This window comes from Centruroides vittatus, unplaced genomic scaffold (assembly GCF_030686945.1).
Source record: "Centruroides vittatus isolate TY-2023 unplaced genomic scaffold, ASM3068694v2 contig_329, whole genome shotgun sequence".
Taxonomy (NCBI): Eukaryota; Metazoa; Arthropoda; class Arachnida; order Scorpiones; family Buthidae; genus Centruroides; species Centruroides vittatus.
The window spans coordinates 4,357,937-4,377,573 of NW_027122113.1; positions in this window are offsets into that span (position 1 = coordinate 4,357,937).

Here is a 19,637-nt window from a genome sequence, read left to right on the forward strand (position 1 = left end):
ACCCCGTTCTCGCGATTAAAGGAAGACAGACGGACAACAGTGAGAATTTACAATTTTACAATAGATCTACAATTTTTACAAATTGCAGCCCAATAAACTCTTCATTAAGTCCGACTCAACTCGAAATATGACACATGAACCCTTCAATCTTTAACCACTAGCATTTAATAGTATCAATCCCCTTTATATCTAACGTCGTTTGTCTCTTAGGGAGGTTTGTGTTAATTAATACACAAACCTCGTGTGGCTTTAGTCGAAAATATCTGAAATTTTGTAGGGAGGTTTGTGTTAATTAATACACAAACCTCCCTACAAAATTTCAGATATTTTCGACTAAAGCCACACGAGTTATTAAGCTTCAAAGAGGGTGAACAAAACCGTGCCGCCCCACACACACTAACATCTATACATACAGAAAACCCCCAATTTTTTTGCATTTCTCGACGTTTCAAGATCCCCGAGCCAAAAATTTAAAAATCTTGAGGGATAATTTTTTTCATCGATGACCATACTTTCCCTCTGTTATATAACAGATCCGGAAGAATAAAAATTAGATAAGGGGCCGTCCATAAATTACGTAAGGGCGATTTTCACCCCTGTGTAAGAAACCGTAATATTTTCTTTGATCTCCCCTTCCCTATCTTACGTAATATTTAGGCATGATTTTATAGAAAGATTTTAACAAAAAAAATTTTTTTATAAAACCCTAAAAACCTTAAGTCCAAAATATATAATTATTAATTAGTTAATTAATATGTACTATTATTTATAAAAGACTATGTGAAAAAATTTAAAAATATAAAAATTTAATGAATTCAAATGAGCAATTTATTTTAAGAACTTTATTTTTAATTATTAACAATCTTTTTATTATAATCATCATTAATCAGCGTCATAATATTCATTTTTATATTAATTTTAATTTTCACAGAAGGACGGAAAAAACTTTAACAGATAGTTAGTGCACGTGTAAACAAAAACGACATACGAAATAAAACAAGAGAGAATAGAGAGAAACCACATTCCATTGCCATATTGAATACATCTTAAGTAAGATTAAAAAAATAAACTACATGCTGATAAAATGTGCTAGGGACTAATCATAAAGCTTGTAAAACTCTATATAATTAAATCCAATTCCAACTCTATTAAATCAAGTTATATAATGGGACAATACAACCAATGCTACTTAAGCGGCCTCTAGCTGGGATCATGTAACTAGTAAAAATTCAGTAACAAGTAAATTACTCTCTCTTCAAAGACAGTTTGCCATCAGAATTTCAAAGTGCTGCAGAACTGTTTGTACTAATGCCCCTCTGATACTAGCAGAGCTCCTTCCTTTGCCACTATGTATTGTAGAAAAGGTTCTAAACTACTACATCAGAACTACAAACATCAAAGGCCCGACAACGGGCTCTACTTCTATCTACGGCTATTTAAAATATAATATACTAGACCCTCATAATCCAGATCGTTTCTGTACTAGTTAAAATTTTACAATTTACAATATAATTGCAATATAAATGCTACCAAATTGCAATTACCCTACTATCTCTGATCATCACCTTGAAAACAAGGTTATCCCCAAGGTACATTTGGTGTCATCTCCTTCCTCCACGGATAACCATGCAGACATGCTTTTGCTCTACAGAAAACCTAGACACCGTCGACCATATGATCTATCATTGTCCAACTTACGATCAAGATAGACCTATTCTGAAATTAGAAATCTTTACGCTTGGTTTCAGGTGGCCATATCCACTCGATAAGCTTGTTCGGTAGCCATTGTTTGATGCTTTTTAGAATTATGTTCAAATTATATGGAAGAAAAGACTATAATTTTTAATTTCTAGTTTTACATTTTAGTTTTCACTAAAAGCCGAATACTAATTTTATATTTACTTTGTATCATGTATTTTGGTTTACGTATTCTTAGTGTTATACACCCATAGGAGTGGTGCACTTATTCTAATATAAAAAAACAGAGAGAAATCCCTACACGGTCTTTCTCCCATGATAAAAAAAGTGTAGAGCGTGAGTCTGCTAGCCTTATTATTCTATCACGTCACACGAGATGGCGTTAGTACGTTAGTTTCTTAATAGAAACCGCCAAATTAAAGCCAAATTCAAAATTCTATTACTCAACGAGATTAAAAAATAAAAATAAGAATATTACGTAAGACGAGGTCTATTACTCCCCTACCCCTGAGTAAAAAATCGTAAGAAATCCTTGACCCTCACCCACCCCAAAATACCTTACGTAATTTATGGACGGCCCCTAAATCGATTTTTTAAAATCGCCATTTAACTCATCTGGATAATTAATTTATTATACAAACATTAATAATTTTTTTTTATATTACATATTATTCTGCTTGAAATTTTTTATATTTTTATACATCTTTTATTTCAGCAGAAACTCATTTTATTTTCAACGCTGGTTTGTAGAAAAGCTTCTTAAAAAACCTAAACATACCTAAAAATTCATTTATTGTGATGGACAATGCATCTTATCATTCCGTTCAAATCGACAGGGTACACACCAGCCAAAACAAGAAATCAAAAATCATCGAGTGGCTTCGAAATCATGGTGTAGCATGTGACAATGGATTTCTGAAACTTGAACTTCTGGAAAAAGTCAAACCAATTCGTTATTGATGAACTGGCTAAACAGTGGAGCACATAGTCGTTAAGAACAGCCTTTTCGAGGCTATGTGGATGCCGCAGTATAGGCTCGATTAGTATTGATATCATTCCAAGACTAAACAGACAGATTAATTTTATCATTGGTTAATACAGTCACCTGCACCTGGAAACCGAGCTGACAACTTTGGTTAAAGTCCTCAAACCTGCCTTTTTTTAAATTTCTACTATTAGTTCACACTCTCCCCGTATATATATCTTGTTCAAATTTTCAATCGTTAATAAAATACTTTTTATTCATCCACTCAAGTTCAAATACATTTTTTTAAAGCTTGTAGTGGATGACACTTGATGTTAATACAGTTTTTTTCAAATATTAATTCATTAATTAATTAAATTTAAACTGTAGCGCCCGTCAGCAATATGCCGATTCGGACCGATAGAGGGCGCGAGGAGAAAAAAGCGAACTTTGTAATTATTTAATAAAAAGTAACTAAAATAAAATTTTTCTTTGTTGACCTAAGTAGGAATTGACTTTAAAAAAAATTTTTTTAATATTATTATCTTGTTCTCTTAAAAACTAACAAGATTACTGAAGAATATAAAATATTTTTATCTTCACAAATCTGTCGTTTCACAATCATTAGTGAAAGACCGGAAAAAAACAATCTTCACTTATAGACTAGGGCTGTTTTTAATCAATGAAACTATTACATAAAATATTAAATCGGACACAAAATCCGAACGTACCTAAATTTCGACACTAGTTCTCTATTCTAATCATCCATAAATCTATGCACATTGCATACTATTTCGCAGCCTGGCTATTTAAAGGCTTTCCTTTTTTCACGAAAACCCTCATTATTTCGGTAAAAAGTTCCAATATTCTCCAGAAAACAGTCTCCGTCGAAGTAAAAATATGTGTGACTGACTACCCCATAGATCACCCCACTGGCCCTTCCCTACTTCCTCAATTAACTCTCAGTTTATAAAGGATTATGTTGCTTAACATTACTAATACATGTGTAATATATTACTCATAAGTTTATTCCTATGTAAATTATTATACAATAATCATTTTTAAACGGAAATTAATAACCACACTCGGCCACAGGTGAGTATTTATGTTTCACTCTGAATATGTATTTATTTACCCCTATAAATAAATACATATTCACAGTGAAACATGTATACAAAAATACCAAACATTATTGGACATAGAATAGACGAGAAATCATAATATTGCATTTCATGTGATGGTTGGTGAATGCAGATGTCGACACCAAATACTAAGTGGTGGCATTATCTGCTTCAAATGAAACGAATTATGCTATTGGTTTGCTTACTTAGCAGCTTGCTATTTAGAAACACACAGTGGTGCCATCAGATATAATCAACATCCTTGTTAATTATAATTGTTTTCAGATAAATGTTACAATCGATTTAACAAATGGAAGAGATAAGATAACGTAAATTCTTGGTATCTTTATGAAATAGCACGTCGTATTTACAAGATGTTCGTGAATCTGGCTCTTAACAAAACTTTTATTTATTTTTTATTAAAGTTTTATTGTTCCCGTTTTATCCGTATCAGAATGAACCGGATTTCCGAAAATCATAATTTGAATAGCTTATAGATCATTGTTTTATTAAAGCAAACATTAAAATTCAATTATTGTACCAAGTTTTCCAGAAAATTCTGCAATCGTTTAGAATTAGGCCTATCATTTATTATAAAATAACTAGAAAACAATTTTTCGAAACAAAACCAAAAAATCCAGCGACAGACCTACAGAGTTTTGTCTCTGTTCTTTTTATTGAAGTACTGTATGTGTTTTTGTACACATACTCCAATAAAATATTTCAGAACTTTCTAACAGGCATTAAGACAAAAGCAAAACCAAGACAGCATTTCATTAATATATTCACAAACATAAAAAATCCAGCAACGAGTTGCTTAACTTTCTCCAGCATCATTTGGTGACGCCATCTGTTGTCAAAATATAAAAAGTTTTTATATTTTTTACTATTATAAAATGGCAAAGAGCTTGATTTTCAGGATAGGGATAGATTTTATAAAAGAAATTGTAAATGCTAATAACAAGTAAAATCGTCATTAAGTCCAACACCATTGGAGATACACACGACCCCATTATCTCCCCACCCCCTCGACCTTTAACCACCAAAATTTAATAGCATCAATTTTCCTAATACACTCATCTTCCTGCAAAATTTCAGAAATTTTCGACAAAAAGACAAGAGTTATTATTATTAAGCTTCAAACAAGGTGAACAAAATTGTGCTCCTCACACACACTATCCTCCGTTATATATAACAGCAGGGACAGTAAAAATAGTTACTGTAAAGAATTTTGATATTTACTTCATTTATTTTATTTTAGTAAAAGGTTAATATTACCTTAAAAATAAAATTCTTTATGTTATAACGCTATAGACTGGTGGTTCCGAAACTGTAAAAGATATATTTTAGTAGACCCCTATTTTCGGCTTTTAACTTTTAGTTTTGTTTTATGTTTTTATATTAAAATTCGTTAAAACTGTAATTATAGATATGTTATAAGGCAGTTGTCCATCTTTCGTGACGAACAAGTCTTATTAATGCATAAGTCTACTTGTATTTATTACTTTCCTTCTGTTATATCCAAGCCAAAAACGTAAAAATCTTGGAGGATCGTTTTTCGACTCCTCAGGATTTTTACATTCTTGGACTCGGAGGATCTTGAAACGTCGAGAAATGCAAAAATTTTACAGGGTTTTTCTTCTGTTAGTACGTGTGGAGCGAATTAAATTCGCTCCACTTTGAAGCTTAATAATTCCTGTGCTTTTTGTCGAAAATTTCTGAAATACTGTAGAAATTGAATGTTTAAAGTTAAATGTACTCGATAGCGTAAAAATTCTTAGTAAAATGATTATTTTCGTTAATAAAATTTTATAGTCTAATAATACATTTGTTTAAAAATTAGAACGACTGTTTCATGTAAACCGGAAAAGAACTTATTCATCTATAAATGATTTCTTAGAAATAATTAATTGCACCCGAATACATAATTTGTGTTGGTATGTCTTGAATTTCCATACGTAAGGTAATTCGAGTAAAATTTAAAAACTGTATCATTGAACTATGTCATTTTATTTTTAACAAAAATAATTGCTTTACTACGAAGTTGTATATTATTCTTAAGCGGTAGATTCTAGTGTCACTCCTATAGACTGCCTGCAAGTCGACAATTTTGGTGTCAAAGTTGAAAGTTTGGCTCTCGTAGAGTGGTAATACTTCACGTATACTGTATATTTCATTATACTGGAAAATGTCGGAGTGATTATTAAATACGTACAAGAAGGATGTCAGTCATAAAAAATAGGGTCAATTGTTATGAATAATTTTTTTCTTGGTTACGATTTTGCCAATGTTTTCGTGTAATTTATTAAAGTAATTATTCGATGTGTATTCAGAATTTTCTTCGATTTGAATGAATCGACGAAGTTTACAGAAGAAAAAAAGGTGCAACTTTTGAAATAGGAACTCCTGTATCATATTCTTAGTCATCAACTTCACTGTGACTTCATTAATTCTCATTACTTGTACGTACTTATTCATTTAGATTTTAACATTTTAAAAATAAAATGTTCTTAATACAACTATACAAATAGTACTTTCATATAATATGTGTATTTCCAGATGAAATTTTTAAAATTTTCTTGAAAGATAACCAAAAATCTCTTCGAAAATTCTGAAATTTCCAATAGTTTATGTAAGCAATAATATTAATTATGGAAGATAAGTGGAAGGGACGTTACATGGTAACTGCTAAGCGGGGTTATGTATAGGTTAAAGTATAGATTTTCTGCAAGAACATCAAAAACTGGCGATACTAACCGATATTTGACGATAACGAGAGTACCTGGCATATGATTTCTAACAATCGATCAAAAAATATTGAAATCACAAGTTACATTTTATAGAATAAGCTCTATATCGTAATGAAACAAATATATACAATGTAAATCAAGTTTTTGGACACACAAATACAGTAATTGAGTTATCAAAACTTGAAATTATACACTTAATTGTAAGTTATTTGTGATACTATATTGATTTTAATACTGTATTTCACAATTTAAATAATTTATTAAATTTGACTACAGATATTTTATAAAATTCTAAGAATAATTAAACAAAACAAATAATTTTTGCTATTATTTCTTAATGTAATATCTGTACTGAAAAAATGCAAAAAAAAAAAAAAAAAAAATTCGGGGGATTTTTTCTGTATGCATGGATGTTTGTGTGTGAGGGGGCACGATTTAGTTCACTTTCTTTAAAGCTTAATAACTCCTGTACTTTTTGTCAAAAATTTCTGAAATTTTGCAGGGAGGTTTGTTTATTAGGAGGGTCGATGCTTTTAAATTTTGGTGGTTAAAGGTCGAAGGGGTGGGGAAATAAAGGGGATCGTGTGTCATATCTCCAGTAAGGTTGGACTTAAGGACGATTTACTCGTATTAGCATTTACATTTTTTTTTATAAAATCCATCCCTACCCTCAAAATTAAGCTTTTTACCATTTTATAATAATTAAAAATTAAAAAGTTTTAAAATAAAATATAGCAAATGGTGCCCCCACACACAGTTTTAAATGTTGCCAGAAAAGTTAAGCAACTCATTGCTTGATTTTTTTTTTCAAATTTAAAAGTCACCGCTATTAAGAACATTATTTATTTGTTTAATTAAATACAATTAAAATGTATTTTCCAAAAAATGTTTATTTGTTTCGAATTAGATCGTATATTATTATTAATTATAATTATTATTTATTTATTTTTCATTAATCTTACGTCTTTTATATTGAGACAGTAAAGATTCCATGTAAAGGAGTGGACCAAGTTGAATTTAACTATGAATCATTTCACATTTTTAATAAATTTTCGCTTTTAATACTTATATAATGAATTATAACAAACATATATAAATTAATAAGTCAGTAGTTAACTCCACAATTAAATTATTTTCCATATATTTAGCATTTTATAAACTTTTTCATTACGTTAGGGCTTATTATCAACTTATTAAAACATTGAAACTATTACGGGATTTAATAATTTATATAGAATGAAGTGTTATATATAAAACGTCCATATTAAACATGAATAAAAAATGTATTAATAAATCCATTAAAAATAAACAATATTAAAATACTTAAACTACATTAACTAAATTTTTTCCGTATTTTTCTGTGAAATTTTAAATAGTTGGAAAATCCAATATCTTTAAATATCTTGTTGAAAACGTAAAAGAAAAAAAAAACATTGGGGAAATAATTATTGTAATAAGCTATTATTAGCCAGTAATAAAATAACATAAAGTAGCAATTTATTTATTTACAATCAAAATGTCTATTGCTGTTCTTAATGGCTGTACTGTATTTGTATTTTATAGTTTTAAAATATATATATATTTTTTATTTTTATTCGTTTAAATTTGATATTTTAATCAATAAAATATTATTTAATTTTGGTATGCGGCTTATTTTTTTTATTTTATTAGTTTATTCCTAGTAATAAAATAACCATCATTATGAACAACTCTGATTTAGATCTTAAGATCTGTTTGGTTCAAACTGAAGATTTTCTTGGTATCTCCACCTATTTAATCAATTAATCTTTTCATTTAATTGATTTACTTTATTGTCTACTGTCAGTTGTCTTCTAATATTTACATTTTGTTACTGATCTAATTTAAATTCACTGATTTTGTTAAATTTCTACAAATTTTTTGTTAATGTCTTTATTTTCATGCGATTACATTATTTACATTATCATGTATTACATTATCTAACTATTTAAATTTGGATCTTTCTTCAATTATTTTCCCATTAATTCCTCTTTTGACTGTTAAGATGTTTTCACACAAATTTGGTATCTGAAGATTGCCTATCAAAATCTTTGACTTTTTATTTAGTACATTGGATATTTCCTGCAGGTTAACTGAAAGTTGATCATCGGCACATAAAATAGTTTGAATTTTAATGATAAAAATACAGATATGACAGTTTAGAAACCCTAGCAATGAGAATCTACAGCAAGAATACCTGCAATAAAGATAAGCAAATATATAAATATAGAATATAACAATATCAATGAATAATCAAACGCCACTTTGGATAACAAATGGCCATTCTTTTATGATCTTTAAAGCTGTCTTCTCTTACGGCAATGAAGTTTGGTTTGTGATCAAACAGATATACAAAAATTTAGTCGTTCGTATTGATTTTTTAAAGTCGATATTACGCTTTACTAAATTAGTACAGATATGGATGTAGATAACGGAAAGAAGATAATCGAGTGAGTCATATTAAATCATGTAATACATAAAAGGGAAAGACTGACTGATTAAAACGAACAACGAATTTAATGTTTGAATATGTTATACGAATTTATAGGTTATTTCATGGAAAGAAGGACGGATCGTTTCAAAAGTAGGTTGAGTTTAAACCGAACAGATCCAAGATCTAAACTACAATTATTCATAATAACGATTGTTATTTTATTATTTCACTCGAAATAGTAAAAACTAAGTAAAAAGAATGTGGAAATTAAATAAATAAAGATTTTAAAATAAATTTTATTAATTAAAAAGTGTATTAATAGCCAGATTCTTGTTTAAAAATTATATATATATATATATATATATTTATATGTTACCGGCAAAACCCGATTTTACGCCAAACTAGTTTTGCCTAGGCCAAACTAGTTTGGCGTAAGCGAGTCAGGCCAAACTAGTTTAGAATTTAAGTATATTAATGGTTAAATATATTAATGGTTAATTTAAGTTCATCATAAAACACAAATAAGTTCATTTTTAATTTTAGTTTGATTTTAAAAGTTATTTTTATTATTTCGTTTGAATTTTTGAAAATATTTTCGAAAGTTAATTACCTTTAAAAGTGCATGGCTTAATTTAAAAAAATACAAACTGATAAGTACTGATTAGCTTATTTTTACTTTATAGTTTTGTACAAGTGTTGTGTCACTTCTAATCAATACCGTGTTTGGTTAATGTTACCCAAGGTATCGAAGATGGCGGCTCGTCTCCGATTCCAGCGATCAGAAGACAGGGAACAGTGGGGACGCACGTTCTAACCTATTCTAATAATTTGGTTGTAATAATTATGGTCATTTATTAGAATAGGTTAGGTTAGGTTAGAACGCGCGTCCCCACTGTTCTCTGTCTTCTGATTGCTGGAATCGGAGACGAGCCGCCATCTTCGATACCTAGGGTAACATTAACCCCGTTTTTTATAATTAAGTAGACTATGTTTGAATAAATATTGTTCATCTAATTGATTGCTTTTTAATTTTATTTTAATCATTTAATATATTTAACCATTAATAGACTTGAATAATAATTCTAAACTAGTTTGGCCTGACACGCTTACGCCAAACTAGTTTGGCCTAGGCAAAACTAGTTTGGCGTAAAATCGGGTTTTGCCGGTAACAATATATATATATTGTAAATGTTATATTTTAATATAAAGTATCAGTTTATTTTTATAAGAATTCTACAAAAGAAAAAGTATTGTATTCGATGAAAAAATTTTTGAAATACAGGTATTTGTTTTTGAATTTTTAAAATATAATATATTAAATTTCGATACTGAGATTCAGTTCCTCTGAATAGAAACTATTTTGGCACACTTTGATTAAATTTTTCGTATGATATATTTACAATAGATATACAGTACTTTTAAAATTTATTCAAATAAGAATATTTATTTATATCCTTTGAAATTCGAAACAAACTTCCTGTATTGGAATTTTTAAACTCATCTGGTATCGGATATTAGATTAAATCGGTTTTTTTAAGTAGGAAAAAAATGAATAAATCTGATACGGATTTTCATTTTAATTTATCTATATAAATGAGGACGTTTGTTTGTTTGTTCGCTATGCACGCCTATGCCGTTCGACGAATTACTACGAAACTCGGCAGTTACGTTCAAATACTTCCAATTTAGATGTCTTACATCTCACCCCAAATTATCGATTAGATTTGTATGTATCGATTAATTTCTGTCTACATTCGATTGCTGTCTTTACATGTATGTCTTTCCATTCTATTGGAAAAAAATTAACAAAAAAATTAATTAAATATGATTCTAACAAAAAAGAATATAATTTTTAAAAAATGTATATTATATTCACCGAATTATTGCGACAATGATATACTACGAGATAGATGCGCCATTACTGTGACAGGTAGCACATAGCGCTTGTCTGCCTGAAGTGTAGTAGTGTTTTACCCCCGTACAGTACATCATACTTTTCCTGTTAAAAATAGAGTCATGCCGGTTTTGTATCTAATTCCGTTCGGAACAAAATTTTTGAATTGAAATAATGTGACTTGCGGTACAAATCGGAAGTTCATATATAGTTAATCCGGTCCTCTTTCTCTTACGATTTCTATGTCTGGAGTCGACACCAGATTTTCCCTAGATTTAGGGAATTTGTGTGTAGATTTTGGGAAATTTAGGGGCATTTTAAGAGGGATGTATCTTATATAGTTTTTTGTGACTTCTAGTTCATTCATGGCCAATAAAATATTTTATGGTTTTCTTAGTGGGTGCTCTCTTTGATAGCCATTAATATTGATAACATTAAAACTCTGTTAATTATTGCATCGCATACAGATTATTGTATTCTATACGTTACTATTATATTTAAATTAATATTAATTATTCTTTTACTTATAATGATTAAAGCTACATATATATATTTTTTTTTAACTGTCAGCCGTGTGAGGACTTTTTTTTTTTTTTTAACTCTTTCCGCCCTGTGGGCACTAAGAGGGCCTCTTTTAGTAGGCCCATTATGGGTTCGGCCAGGCCCACAATGGGACGACCGGGTGGTGAGGGACGGGGCCCGACATATCCGAACGGACCCCCCCCCCGAAAAATTCCTGGGGATTATTCGACCCGTTCGGATTCGATCCCGGGTCCCCCAGAGCGGTAGGCTGCACCTTTACCGCTCGGCCATCCGGCCGTCTAACCGTGTGAGGACTAAGACGATTATATTTAGCCAAGCATGTCGTGAGTCTAACAAATTCAAACGGACAACAACTCGGAAAATTCTTAGGGTTTACGACCCATCTGAACTCGTTCTCGGGTCTTCTGCAGTTGGAAGGTGTCACCTTAAGCACAACATTTATACAAGTGGCCTGTTCTAATGCAATTTGTATAAGCCTCTACCATCATGCAATTAGTAGGGAAATTAACAGAAAAATGTACCCGTAAATAAGATCTCGTCTCAACTAATAAAGGTAGAAAAAGCCAGGTGTTTGATAAATAACACGGTCTTGTGCTCAATGCTCAAAGAAAAATGTAAGAAAAAAAATAAAATTTCACTTGACAACCAAAGCTTTGATGAGCCAATGTCTACGTTGACCATCTAGAGCACTGGTTCTCAAACTTATTTCGACCACCGCCCACTTTGAGATTAAAAAATTCCTAGTGCCCCCATATTTTTTAACTTGGCTTTTTACATTACCATCTGTTGCGTATCTTAAAAACAGTTGCAAATATAATGTTTAAACATGCATTATTGTGAGGCTCTGGATAGGTCCGAACCTCACTGAAATTCGCGTTAAAATCATTTATTTTTAGGAAAATGAATTCTTTTTTTAGAGGAAAAAAAATAGAAGTTAGAAATAGTTTTTCTTAAAGAAAACGACGCGAACTTTTAAACAATAGAACAATGGGGAAACGTAGATCGTCTATCTCCGAGTGGGAATCGAATTAAACTTCGATTTTGACCTCTTCCGCGCCCCCGAAAGGTTTCGAATTGTCACCAGGTGACGAGAAGAGACCAATCGGAAAGCGTAATCGGAGGAAAACAGATAAAACCTGAGAATTCAAGGACGCGAGGGCTTCTTCTCCCGAAAGTTCCAAGTGACGGATCTATTGTTGTGTGTGTGTCTGGTGCCCATCTTCGTCTCCGTCTCCCGACCTCGGATCGACATCTTTCCATCAACGGAAGTCGACCGCATCGTCCTGGAGTCGCGGAGTCGTCGAGGGAACTAGCCATTCGCGACCTAGGGACACTCCTTCAAAATGAGACTATATTCGAAAGGAGAGGAAGACCCAGAGGCTGCTGCCGACCTAGAACTTCCAAGATCGCGGAAATCTTGTAAGCTTCTTTCGTGTCAAATAAACGGTTTCTTGTAACCGTAGAGTCTGTCTCAGTGCCGATCGCCCACATACGACCCTTCGCGACCGCTCGACCCTCTTGACATAGTCAGCCCCCAGTCGGAAAGCTCACATTATTATATGGATAGGATAGATAGGGCGTGATCTATATCCTATTTCTGAGATCAAAGAATGTTTCAATGAGAGAAAATAAAACTCATACTTAATCATATTTAGAAGTATTTTTATTAACATTAAAATAAGGCTTTGAATTTAAAACTTATCTAATGTGAAGGATGAATCTGATGTATTTCGACCAGTTTGTTAATATCAGGCTCGAATTCACTTAAAATCAGTCGTAAGTCGCCGCGTTCAGTAACTTGCAGCCGATTTCTGTTTTTAGTTAGCAACGTTGCTACAGCACTAAATCCACGTTCACACAAATACGACGATGGGAATGCTATCAGAAATCGTTGAACAACTGACCATAACTCAGGGTACAGTTGAGAGATTTGCTTCTGCAGCCAAAATTCTTGGTACTTTCATTTCATTCTTGAACTTTCATTTTTAGCATATTTATGCAATAATGTTACTATAATAAGTTCATTCACGCTATAATATAAGTCAACGTGTTAGAAATATTTAGGTTGTGATCTTCAATAAAAATTAAAAAATATATAGATTGTCAGCATTTTATATATATTATAGTCAGATTTTTATAGATAGAATTTGTCTGCCATCGCCCCTCTAGATTTCCTTAATGCCCCCTAATTTCCTTTGAGCCTTCTACTGCCCCCCTGAAAGCCTCCAGTACACACAAGGGGGCGTTATCGCCCACTTTGAGAAACGCTGATCTAGAGAGTGTCTCAAACATACGAGTTGGGTCACGTGGTGACTTACTGAGGCCAGTTTTTATTTTAAAATAGTGAAATTATTGGTATGGCATTAAAATCTACGATTATATTTTTAAGTTTTGCATATTGTTTGCTTTTTAATGGTGAAAATTTTTACTCATGGGTTGAAAATGCCTTTTATTTCCACTAATGTGTTTCATGTATACATAACAAGGGAAAATGTTAGTCTTGTCAAATTTGACTTTTCGAGTTATTTGCAAATTTCCACGTTTTCAGAGCCTCTGAACCCAAAAAAGTCAGAAAAAGGTAAGATTTCACGTGTGGTTTTGTAACATGAATTCCTGTTTGAACTTTCTAAAAGAAAACGATAACATTAGAATAAATGAATTCATTTTTATAATTCTGTTTATTAGAAAATTAAAGAAAAATTAATTTTCAAAGTGAAATAATTCAACTCGATTAGTGTTATGACGTAACGCGTCACGTATTTGTCGAAAATAACCAATTGTTGGAATTGGATTATTCCGTCGTTGACGCCGTTTTGTTGGCGGAGAAAATACGGAATTGCGAAGAGAAGACGAAGAATCGTTGAGCAGAAGTCGGCACGCTCGGAGGTAAATTTGGAACATTTCTGGGACAATTTTCTCTAAAATCTCTCAGGCAAACGTTGGTCTTTGGACGGAATTGCGAAAGGAAGACGAAGAATCATTAACATTAAATAGATGTTATTCAAGTGTGAGTTAGTACGAATGAAGTCTTTCGGACGTTAAAATTAGGAACTTCGATCACGTGCGGGGCCATTACAACCCATCCAACACGGATCACTTTTCAAATATTAATAGTAGATCGATATTAAGTAGTAGTGGTTGATCGTCCTCTCTCTCAAGAGGAGGACAACTTAACTGGTCGAATCGAATTAACTGGAATTGTTTTCTGCAACAGCCCTTCTTTCTATCGAACCCACCGGTATGATGTCATTCGAATAGGAAAATTACATAATACGAGGTTACCGGCCAGCACAAAATACTATTTAAGTTGTTTTCGAGGGTGCCGAATTTAAACATTCGATCCATTTTTCTCGAAATTTGATTCGTTGGCAGATCATATCTGAATGACATTGTATAATCAATAAGCGTAAATTTAAATATAAACTTCACTATTTAATTTTTTTTTTTAATGTATAATTACTTATAGTATTTTCTAATGATTCAGAGTTAGTCATAGTCATTCTCTATTGATATTTATAGCAGATTATTCTATTTGGTTATTTTTAGTAAGGTTTTTTTTTTCTTTGGGGAAAAAGAGTAAAACATTGCTTAAAATTTTTCAATGCAAAATTTAAAAACCAAGAAATTGAAAAAAAATAAAAATTAATGAAAGTAATACTTTAACTAACTTTTATTTTAATCAATTTCTTGACGTAAAAAATATAAAATATATAAGATTTTTTCGCTAAATACTGTAGGATTATAATTTATTAAAACAATACAATGGTGTAAAAATATAAAAATTAAATTTCTTTAAATGTAACATAGAGCCATCTGGTGGTCATTTTTAGAAATAAATATATATTTGATAAAAAATTATTTTCGTTAAAAGTTTCTGCTTTTTTACTGTTAATTTTTAATATGTAAGATTTTATAATAAATCTTACGTTAAAAAGTATTATTTCCATGTAAAATTAGACAATTTACAATTTTTATATTAGATTAAAATGTTTTAAAATGAGTATTACGATATAGATGCCATTCTCATTTCTGTTAATGATCTCTGAGTTATAGCGGGAGTCTGACTATATTCGTAATAAATACTCTGAATACTTTTTGTAAGTCTGTTATTTAATAAATATATGTTTCCACTTTGTATGAATTGCTTGTAAAAATTCACAATTAGAATTTAAATTTATCCGATTTCATAGATGTTGAAGGATCATTTATAATTACGGCACATTACTTTGCTAAAGATCGGATTCGATCCTGGATTCCACAATAAGAAACTTCCATTTCGTTATTAATCTAATCAATTAACATAGTTAAATTATGTGATATTCGTGCTTAAAACTAAACTAAAATCTGAATGATCTTTTGTAAATCATTTTTCCTGTCTGTTCGGGTCCTGTTTGCTTAGATCCCTGTCTTCAGATCTATTGATATAATTTAAGTGGCTGTTCGTGTCGTTTTCCAAGATGTGTATGGAGAAATGAACCTATTATATGGCCTAAGATAGATCGGCCAGACATTTATAATCATTTAATAAATTATCCGTGTCTAATAAAATTTCCCGTTGATAATTGAGATCATGTATATTGTTTTAACGCTGTAACGCATTGAAATTAGTGTACCTGTACCATTCCCCCAAAAGAAACTTGAATTAGTTCGTTCTGTGATGCATCTAGAAGAGAGTAAACGCAATTTAGTCATACTTCTGGAAATGGGTAAATTTTATACTACAGTGAAAGGTGCGGACACAGTAGATTAGTTTTGTCACTTGCTTACCAGCTTCTGAATGACATGACAACTTTTGAGATTGTTCTATACTTATTTGACATTAGCGAGATGAACTACTTAATCTTAGTGAGGAATTCAAAAACCAAAGTAAGAAATCGCTTAAGGGCAGAGATCCATTTTTGAAAAGTCTTCCTTAGAAATTTCTGAAACTTACAACACTTTGTCTCTAAAGCAGCCAACTTTGCACTCCTCAATTCGAGCCCTTATTGAACAGATATTGAAAACAGTGGCGTGCGGTTACAATTTTCAAAAGGGACCAGATGTGAGAAAACCCATTTTTCATACATTATAACAGGGGTGGGCAAGCAAGAGTTCAGTGGGAGCCGAAATGTAGGTCATGCAAAATGAATGGGAGTCGCAGTTCTGTACTGTCGGGGCGGATAGTATGGGAAGGCGCGCGATTTTATTTTATAATATAAATATAATATATAACAAATATTGAATTTTTTTAATAAACATATTTTCACAAAATTATAAAAATAAAATTGTAAAAATAATAATAATAAACAGAAATTAACTTTTAGCAAGAGCCGCATGTAACTCAAAAAGAGCCGCATTTGCCCATGCCTGCATTATAACAATTATTATTTAAACATTCGGAAAAAATTCATTTTACTTCCCCTGCTCTGTTATAGAGAGGTTTGAAGGTCGCATGTCACGTGATAAAACACACGTTTGCTCCGCCCATTCGCCATTTTTGTGGTAGTTTTCGCTCTCTTAGCTTGCACGTGGTTTGTTGTTCGACGTCTTTTTTTAGTTTAAACGTACAAAAATACTGCAGTTCTATTATCATGGATTAAGTTAAAAAATATTCTTTTCTTGCAAGCTATTCTAGCAGTCTAACAGGACGAGATGCAGCTCTATACGAAGAGAAAATTTCGTTATGTCAAGGCGATCCATACGAAGCCAGTTTATCAGACCAAGTCGTAGATCAAGAGTTGTGGCCGAAAGTAGAATTTAGTGATATAAACTATTTGGTTTTGACAACAAATTTCTACACCTTGTCACAAATGAAAGCTTATAAATCTTTAGAGGCCCATAACTATTTAACAAGGGGCTGGGTTTCTCCTGATATAAAAGTAAAAGTAATGAAAAACAGCAAAATAATATTGCTTGGAAAAATATGTTTTCTTTTGTTTGTACGTAAAACTCGTGTTTTTACGTATTTCTTAACTAAGAATTTATGTCTGAAAGTCAGCACCGGATTCAATAAGTGCGAGGCCCTATTGAATTTTTTTTTGCGGGCTCCTCAAACTTTAAATAACAAAATTAATTAACTGTTAATTTACATATTGAAATATGTTGTTTTATTTTTAATAATAATATACCTAGATATTTATTTTTGTAACATGTACTATTTTTAAATATATAAATTTTGACGTGATGCGGGGCCCTTTCAAGCGCGGGGCCCGATCGGCACGAATCGCTCCAATCGCCTAAAATCCGGCCCTGCTGAAAGTAAAAAAGTCTAATTAAAACCAGCTGTGGCAATTTTTTTAATTCAAATTGTTCCTTGATTTTCTAGTTGAAATTAGCATATAATAAGCCTACTTGCTTTTAGTTTTAACGTGTAACGTTTATAAGTTTGCACTAGCTAAAGCTTGAAATTACATTAGTTATTCATTTATAAATGCACTATACCGAAATAAATTAATATAAGCAAATCAGTAAACTCTTTTAGGTTTTAAAATATAACTTACTACTAATATAACTTACTTATAACTTGTTAGTGTTTATTAATGTAAATATTGAAATGAAATGTTTCTGACAAATTCTTGTATTGATATTCACTTTATTCGTATCGAAATTTTTCCGGTTAATTCCCGAGAGCCTTGCAGTTTGCCTTCGTCGTGAAAGCTCAGTTTGGGATCCTTGATGACAAATAATGCCGGGAATTTTAAAAAATGATGTTTTTTTGTTCTTGAGTGAACTAGCATCACACCCAATTACACAACAAATCACCATAGTGATATACGCGACGAAAAAAACAACACAAAAACTCCAGTTAAAGCGCATGTGAACACACACAAAACGTAAACAAGTCACAAAGAGTCACAAAGATGGCGCTGGATAATTGCGCATGCTCATGACGTCACTCGTGATATCGACATGAAACCTCTCTGTATATAACATAGGGAAAGTATGGTCATCGGTCAAAAAAATGATTCCCCCAACTTTTTAAAATAACATTCTTGAAAACTTAAGGTTCCAAACGACCTTTCAAGCAGGCGAGCCAGAATACGGTACAGAAATCATTGACTGTCTTCACTCTACTGTGACGATTCACCTACATTTACTGCGTCATTCACAGATTCAAACTGCTTTATGTTTCTCTGCTACGAACATGCTTCTAACGAATTCCCTTCTATGTTGAATTCAAAGCTTTCTAATCACATATATCTTCTTTTAAGTAGATTCACACTTTAGATGAAAACTTTTAAGTTTTTTTTATGATAATAGAAATACAAAAATCACCAATGCAATGTTATTTTTAATAATCACAGGAAACTAAAACTCTCTTATTATAGAATTTAGAGGACTAGCCACTATTGAAAATAATTATCATTATCTTACATCCTTATCCTTTGAGAACATTTCATCTGGGAGATGCTCATTCTGCCTAAGAAACAAGGAACAAATAGCTTTAGAAATTAATTATTTCTGATGTCTTAAGTAAGTAATATTCAAATTTAATTGAGTTTTTTTTTTTTTTTCTTTGGTTCAGAACACCCTCATTTTCCTTTGTAACTCTTTCCGCCCTATAAGCACTACGATTCTAAAATCTTTTTCTATAGGCTCTAGGTTTCATCATGGGTTCGGCCAGGTCCACGATGGAGACATCCGGATGCAAAGGATCTCTTCAACATATATAGGGCTCATCCCCAGCGTCGTAACTAGTCTTTTATACGCCCGGTGCGAGCATCTGTAACTACGCCCCAAAACTATCACCCAAAACTTGGTCTAGGTTATTTCTGCGCCCCCCAGGGTCTACGCCCTGTGCCTGGGCACCGCTGGCACCGCCCTAGTTACGGCACTGCTCATCCCTAAGAAAAATTCTTTCGATAGCTTTTCCGGATTCGATCCCGGGTCCCCAGAGCGGCAGACTGAAGCTTAACCGCCTCGGCCATCTGACTGTCGGTTTCGGAATACCATAATCGTCCATCAGTGGTCGAGTGGATAAAACCACCGAACACTGGTAATAATTGGTAGTGGGTTCGTGCCTGGCCAGCGGGTTGGTTTCACAATACATATATCCTGACGTTTGTAACACCTAGATAGGGGCCAGTTTCCTCGTAGAAAACCTCCAGGTTTGTATACTGCAAAGCGACATCGCTCACGTGTCGCTCTGCCGGTGTCCAAACAAACAAAGACCACTATAATCAGTTTTTTGCACATTTCGGCCCATATTGGAGTCATTCATCGCTAAAAAAAAGAT